This window comes from Sinocyclocheilus anshuiensis, unplaced genomic scaffold, assembly GCF_001515605.1.
Source record: "Sinocyclocheilus anshuiensis isolate Anshui unplaced genomic scaffold, SAMN03320099.WGS_v1.1 scaffold253, whole genome shotgun sequence".
NCBI classification, from domain to species: domain Eukaryota; kingdom Metazoa; phylum Chordata; class Actinopteri; order Cypriniformes; family Cyprinidae; genus Sinocyclocheilus; species Sinocyclocheilus anshuiensis.
The window spans coordinates 2321012-2329551 of record NW_015537969.1 but is presented as its reverse complement, the minus strand read 5'-3'; the positions used below and the strand labels follow the sequence as shown (position 1 = coordinate 2329551).

At 34.6% G+C, this 8540-nt stretch overlaps 1 protein-coding gene and 1 long non-coding RNA gene across 4 annotated transcripts in view; both read right to left on the bottom strand.

The window, feature by feature from the left end:
- Positions 1 to 8540, bottom strand: part of LOC107670015 (uncharacterized) — a 718471-nt gene that overhangs the window by 514351 nt on the left and 195580 nt on the right. The gene's annotated exons all lie outside the window — the stretch shown is intronic.
- LOC107669951 (adhesion G protein-coupled receptor B2-like) overlaps positions 1 to 8540 on the bottom strand; it is a 303770-nt gene that overhangs the window by 128069 nt on the left and 167161 nt on the right. The gene's annotated exons all lie outside the window — the stretch shown is intronic.

Below are 8540 nucleotides of genomic sequence, written 5' to 3'. Positions count from 1 at the left end.
GGTAGATAGATAGACAGACAGACAGACAGACAGACAGATAGATAGATAGATAGATAGATAGACAGACTGTGTATTCCAAAATAGTCCTCGTAACACACTCTTCAAATCTAAATAAAGGTCCTTTGTAACACAGATTGAAGAAGTTACATAATAAATTTCATATTTAAACCCTGCTTTAAATAATTTACTTTTTAATTCTATATTGAAAAATGCCTTTTTTTAGGATCACCTCTTCATCACTGAACATTAAATTACAATGCATTCTATTAGAATAAACCTTGACCTGCACATCAAAGGTGCTCCAAGTAACATTAATTTCATGAAAATTGTAGTCTAATGGGTTTCAGAGAAGACTAGTACAAAGAAAAGACGAATTTTGGTTAATTAATTAAAGAGAGATGGACTACTGAGACAAACCTAAAAGCACAGGAAGTTAAATAGAGGCTTGATAACATTAGCGCTAAAATGTATGAGAAACCTCACTTTGATGATAATAATTTTAGTTAGACTGTTGCATATTGCAGATGTTTCAGCCTTTAATTTCTCACTGGAAAAACAATGAGTAAGAATTAATTAAAGCTAGGAGAAGAAAAAAAATCTACTGATTACTATTCATTGTTTTTCTATGTATAAATGACAGCAAGGACATTACATATCTTACATTAATTTTTATGTATGTATTATGTCTATATTAACATTAATATAGTAGATTAACTGTGGAAATCAATAGAGTATATGCAAACACAAGCAGTACAGGTTCTGCCTGTGGTCATATACCGATATGACCACAGGCAGAACCTGTACTGCTTGTGTTTGCATATGCTCTCTCTGAGCATCAACTACAACAACAAAAAAACAACAAAAAAACAATATGAGATCTTTTGCATAATGGATGAAAAAGGGATCAATGTGCAGTGACTATTTCTTGCTTGATTAATGAGATTCATGTTTTCTGGTGAAGTTCAATGTGAATAAATGATACGCAGGGGGCATGTCGCTTATGAAGCCCATGTCACTAATCCACTCATTTTGTTGAAGCATTTATGAATTTCTGCAGTTTATGGAGAAATAAAAAAGAAACTCTTTTAAATGTTTCACATCTCGTATCCCAAGACCCTCTGCAAAACATTAGAAGGCCTACATGCCTCGATGGACACATATTCAGCATGTTCGAAAGTAAGAATTATGCTTAAACTTCATCCATCAAATGATGCCATTAATCTTATGGCTTTATGTTTATATAATGAATGCTTTCTATTTCACAGTAGGGGAGATGTTACGTCTTTTGACTTTCTGCAGCAATTTCAGGATCTGCGCATATTAACCTCTAATATCACTTTTATCTTATTTAAATGGGGTGGGGGGTGTTGTGGGTAGATATTCATATTTCATCCAAGCGTATCTCGATATGATTGATGGTATGAACTGAAATCAAATTATCTCTCAATCTAATGGATTCCAAGGAAGACAGAGCACATGATGAACGAAAATGCCTATGTCACCTTTGCTCTGTCAAAGCAGATGTTCATCAAACTGAGAAAAATGTACCGTGTAACATTACTTCAAGGTAGCCACAAGACCAAACTAAAATTGTACGAAAGAGAGTGATGTAGTACAAACAGACAGACGAGTAGCTTATATATATATATATATATATATATATATATATATACTACAGACACATAAATACACAACCGCATAAATACATGCTATTATAAAATATGAAAAAAACTAAATGGTTCAATGGTATATAAAAAAATAAAATAAAATAAAATACCTCTTTAACTGTTGGCAGAACGACATATCGCAAAATCAGATGCAGCTGCATTCTCTGTCTGAGATCATGGAGGATTTGTGTCTCAAAGCAAGAACATGATAAATAATAACCATATTCTAAAGCCTCACAAACTCAATAAACATGGATAAATGTGGCCTGTCTGTCTGCGCCTCCATGAGAGTATTGGACTCATCATCGCTCATAAAATCAGCAGCCAATGAGGAGATAGATCCCGCATATTGTGGTTGCCAGGAGAGACAGCAGCTGCAGCTGAAACCCAACAAACACAGCTGAGCATTTATGGCATCTCACTTTTCTTCACAACAACATAAAGGGAAAGGCAGAGAGAAATCAACTGTATAATTAAGGTAATAACACTGACTTCAGCACATCAAATGGATACTTTGAGTATCCCTCACTTGTATTTCATACATACACACAAACATCTGAGTGTTCAGGGTTGTTGCTAGGAGTTCTGGGCCTTGTTCCTTTACTTTATTTTATTTGATTTCTCTTAAATCTATTTTAGCTGAATTACATAAACTGATGAGCTCATATGGCTGCAGTAAATCAAACAGGAGGTTCAGCGATGTTTTATTAGCTAATTCTGACATGTTCAGCAAGTTGCATTTTAACCTGAGTTTGATGAATTTGTAGACAAGCTGCTGATGCAGTGTACTGTAATAAACTGCTAGTGCATTTGACCATTAAAGCAAAAATCTGTTTTTAAGGAACAGCAAATGTTTTAAACATTTTTCTATCTATTTTTTGAGGCGACGACATGAAAAATGGACAGTATTTGAAATAATTTGCTTATCCGTAACTGAGAGCATGACTTTGATTTTACATTGTGCCTCACAATGTTTCTAGCATCATTTTACCCAATTTATTTTTCTGTTTTTTTTTAAATAAACAAATAAAAAACCACATATTTTATACACGTATATAAGATTGTCAGGAAACATTGCTCAAGACACATTTTATATTATTATCACTATTGAAAACAGTTTTTGCTGCTTAATATTTTTGTAGAAATCTTGACCACTATGATTCAAAACTCTAAGAATTAAAGAAAAAAAAATACTTTTATTCAGCAAGGACACATTAACATGTACAGATATTTATAAAAAAATGTTTAATCAAATATACTGTATGCAGCCTTGGTGGGCATAAGAGACTTCATTTAATGCATAAATCAGTAGAGAATATATAAGACGTGCATGTATGTATTTATTTATTGATACATACATACATATATACATACCACAATTCTTCTTCTTAATAATAATATGTATAATAATAATAATAATACATTTCATGCAAATTATTTTGGAAGACTGAATAATACACTCCGATTTTGAAAACATTTCTAAATTGGATCTCTGTTAAGTTATAATAGATTGAAATACTTAGAGCTGTCTTTCTCTTTTTTTTCCAAGACAAACTACCATATAAATAAGTCTTAAAACTCATTCCTCTAACAAGCCAATAGAGTGCACTCTGAAAAACTTCCTATAAGCAAATATATACTTTATTCTTTAATGAAACAGAATCTTTATGAGGACAATCAACAAATGCTACTTCAAAATAAGACTACTATCCACTTACAGAACTACTGTACAATCTATTGTACAGTTCCATCTCTTATCAAACAAGAAAAAATTATTAATAGGAGTAACTTACAATAATGATCCGATGACTATAGGCTGGAACTGAAATTGCTCACATTTACAGATTACAGAGATGCAAACCATCACTGTAATCATATTCTTAAATACAGCTGAAGTAATGTGGGAGTAAACATGCCAATATTTACAACGTCTCCATTTAGATTCACACAGCTAACCATCCTTTACTGTGAACCGGGAGAAGGTATATTACGTCGAGTCCAGTGTTAAATTATATCAGCATACACGTCAGTAGCCACTCATGAATGCAATTTGAATATGAGGCAGATGAGATGTTTTTACACATGGGCGCCTCCCGGTAGGTGAGGACAGGTGGAAGATCTGCTCTCCGACAGGTTGTAATCACTGTCAGTCAAAAGGTGCTCGGCCAGAATGGCCCAGCTGTTAATTTGTGCCTCCTCAAATAAAAGACAATCACAGTGATTGGCTGTCACCCTTAACCCTTCAACTGTCAGCCTAATGGAGGTCTTCAACTCCAGGCAGGAGCAACTGTTCAAACTGAAAATGAATTGAAATGTAACAGACAAATGATTTATTGCTCATCTCAGTGGGGTAATAACTAATTTCGGAGATGTATCCTGTTGGTTGAGACCAAAGCAGCGCTGTAGAAGAAACAACAAACCCCAGCATGTGCGGACACGTGTGATTGGTTCATCTGCGATTCCGATTAGCTTAACTCGAGCCGAGCCCCCATTTGAGTAGCACTTCAGACTAGCATAATGAATGAATGAAATCCAGAGGAAACTACGAGGCATGGCTGCAGAAAGAGAATGTTCAGAGACTGAACAGGAGGAGTGAGAGAGAGACTGACGTGAAACAAGCAGACTGGGGTGAAGCTGGAGGCAGAGGATGGCACACAGGAAGGAAAGTGAAAGGTCAGCCAGAAGAAGACATGTGAAAAGACAGACAAGGCAGGAGACGACATACATCAAAAGGGTAAAGAATAAGGAAGTTAGAAGAGTCCAGAAGACAGAGCACATTGGGTCTCATTCACCAACTGCAGATGCATATGCACAAAATAAATCAAGTTTACTCAAACCACATATACTTTATTATTATTATTATTATTATTATTATTATTATTTTGTTATAAAATGACAAAATTGTTATAACTATATTATATTATATTATATTTTCTTTGTAATTGATGTAAAAATGACATTTTTAGTTACATTTTTTACAGTTACATTTTTCTCTAAATTTAGAATAAAACTCACTCAAACTACATATTCAATAAATAATAATAATAATAATATAAAATGTGTTGTTTTAATATATTCAAATATTGTGTTGTTATCATAAACATTGTTATAAAAATATAATAAAACATTTAATCACAAAAATTAAAAACATATAATTTATTTGTATATATTTTATACTAATATTATATTATACAGGAAGGGTATCTGGTGTAAAATCCAATGTGCAACATTAATTCTACATTAATTCACTAAATGGCTCCAGAAATTCTTTCTTGTTCATTCTGCAAACCTCTTTGTAATTTCAGTTAAATTGTCTCTATATTTAGGATAAAATTTACTCAAACTACCTCAACCGTGAAACGCCAGAGTGGATGAAGCCTTCAGATCAAGGGTTGAGGGCAGAGAAGGAAATGAAAATGAAACAGCATGTATAACATGAATGAGACGTCACTTATTCTGTAAGAAGGAGCACCAAAGTGTAAAAGATCAAGGCATGGGTAGAGCAAAACTAGATGAAATGCACCGTTTGATCGTGAAACGTGCCCAATTGATTGTATTCCTGCCGAGAGGATTTCAATGAGATTGTGTCCCTGAAGGATTCTTTGACTATCAATAAAAGCGATATGTGTTCCGTTTCGTTTTATGTTGAGTGACTTCCGAATTAAGTATTCCCTAGATGTATTCTTCAACTCTTTTTAATAGAAATCATATGGAGATCTTGAAATATCAGGTATGACTGTTCCGATTCCGGCTCTGTTCCAAAACTTAATGAGCTGCTTACACAGGGAACTGCCTTAAAAGACAACATTCTAACTGAAACTGAACCTCATAAGTAATTATTTTAGAACATACAAAATTTGGGCCATGCAAAAAGAGGAATCAGCACACAAATTGTTTTTAACTTTGGCAATCATTTAAAGCATTTTTTTTACTGATACATTTTCATATTTAATTAATTTTAAGTATATACATTTTCAAATTCATATAACATATATCATATATGAAATAACTCCCATTTAGCATACATGAATCACCCCATAGCATACCTATAACAGGTGGAGCTGGGGAAGCTGGAGGGTTTCTGATGCACGCTGCAACTGCTACAGCAAGCACTAGCCAAGTATTTGAAATTATATTATATTATATTATATTATATTATATTATATTATATTATATTATATTATATTATATTATATTATATTATACACTGAATAACTTATATAATAACAACAGAAAACAATGTGCATTATAATTTGAAGATTTTTCAAGCAAATATTTTCTGCAAACATATGCAATTATTAGTGCATGAGACCCTCTGTGATAACAGTGTAAAGGCAGAACATACTGTGGGATTGAGTAAGAGAAAAGAGAGAGCATACTGACAGATGAGGAAATGGAGATTAGTACTAACCGGGACACACAGCTATATTGCAGAGTTTGGTTTGCACCTCGGGCCCTCCACAGCCATTGCTTCCATGCTGGGGGAGCACACAGATCCTGCTCCGGGTCCGAGTGCCACGGCCACACGTGACTGAGCACAGGCTCCACGAAGACCACTCCTCCCACAGCCCATGCACTGCAAACACCAATAAAACCACCAATGGGGATGAGGGAAGATGGAGGTGGGCCGAAGGGTCCTTCAGTAGCCAGAAACAGCACACGGGGACACACAGAGGTGAAACCCTGCCCAGCTGAAGGATAACACCAGGAGGGAAGCTGGAGGGTTTCTGATGCACGCTGCAACTGCTACAGCAAGCACTAGCCAAGTATTTGAATGTTGAGCTGCAAACTCATTGGCTGCTGATACAAAACGAACCAATCAGCTGCACCATATGGTTGGTTTTGATTTTAGGTACTGTAGGTACTGATTTTACTCAGTACCTACATACTCAAATTGTTTTGCTTCACAATCAATTTTTGTACAGACTGTGTGAGAATCCAAATAAAATCTGATTACAAACATTAATATTTTTTTTATTTGATTAAGTATAGATATACAATATATTGACAATTGTTTCAATATAGACGATGTTAGAGGAATCGCATGTTACTTTAATAAGCATAAATATAGAACAAAAATTGTGTTTAATAGTCAATTTATATATATATATATATATATATATGTAAGTTCATATCATGTAAATAAAAGTAATAAAAAGGTAATAATAATAAATTAATTTAAGTAGTATACATGTCTTGCTTCACACTCAATTTAAACAATGTGAGAGTGATATTTTGATGATATTTTAGTAAGTATAAATATATAGTACACACAATTTGGTGTGAAATGGTCAGTTTAATATTAAAAATGGGCTAGTCCCAATGCATTCTGTGTTAACCACTGCAAAGAAAGGTAATGCTGCCTGCAAAATTCAAACCTATAATTATGTAACATATAAAACAGTCTTTCCATTGGAAGCGAGCACTTATGATTTCTTAAAATTCTTCCTATGAAGGCAGCTTACTAGGTTACTAAGTAGTTAAGTTTTGGAAGAAACATATGACTGTGGGCTTGATGAGATGTTATGGCTGAGGGTGTGAATCACCTTTGACAAACCACTGCAGTGCGACAGTTAAACCAACCACAAAACCACCCAGATGAGTCTAACTGACTCTCTTCCACTTGTGTTTCCTCTACACTGACCAACTGTAGGGATCTCCGGAAGCAGAAGAGCAGACATCCTTACTAAACCAACAAAGTAGTCAACATTTGATTATCTGAGTTGCCAAAGAAAAAGTGAGGGCATTTTTGATGTGTGGAGTGACAGTAAAAACAGAAGACAGACTTTAATATAAGGCAAGACACATATGGAAAACTGAAAAGGAGGAGGATGGAAGGGTGGGAAAGACTGAAAAGAGTGATTCAGGTGAGGACAGAAAGAAAAAAGGATCCTGGTAGGGCATGGAAGGCAAGAGAATTGGCCAGGATTTGGAGAAAGGGGCAAAAGAAAGAGTACGTAAAAGAGACAGAGAAGGAGATTTTGGAGAGGGCTTTTGGAAAGAGCGAGGGAGAGATTGTAAGGCCTCCTCAGTGTAGAGCAGGGATGTACTGTGAATTATGCATGCTGATAAATAATTGATAGCGCTCTGTAGTGCAAAGCTCAAAGGAGCCATGGCTCAGCTGCACATACAGCACGAAGATTAAAAAAGAGCTTGCATGAAGTGAATGAGAGAGAGAGAGAGAAAGAGAGAGGGGCTGGACAGGTAGAAAAATAGAGGTACTTGTTGCTCAAACAACTTGGACACAAAAGCTGACTTTCAGTCACCTTCTGCCCTCTTCAGCAGATCAAATTAGTAAAACAAAAAAAGCAAAACACAATTATACATTTAAGCCTCTAATTATCTTCTGCAATTAAGCCAAAAATCATGTTCTACTGACCTAAAAATAGGTTACAGGTGCAGGATCGAATAGGGTTGTGGACAATGATACTGTAAAAGTATCATCTAATTATGCATAGTAAAAAAAATGGCCAAAATGATTTGTATTAAATTAGATTAGATTAGATTCGATTTAAAATATTTATAAATATAAAAAAAATATTTTAACATGTATATCTGATTACAGAAGCAAAACCAGTTGAGAACCACTGATTTATAATCTTTCACGTTTCAAGGATCTTGGGAAAAAAAAAAATGTTTCAAGTTACAGTCACAAGAACAATGTTCTGTGACGTCACTGACTTCAAATTTGGTGAAATGCATCTTTGAAATAAAGCTAAAATTATATCTGAGAGCTGCAGCAAAAAAAAAAAAACAGCCAAATATAGTTTCAGAGTGCTTTTTGTGGAGCTTGACTGCCTTTAGGAGAAATAATTAAATTAACTTCGAACTCCTCCATGGCTAGTAAGTCACTGGCAGTCTATTCTTGCCTGG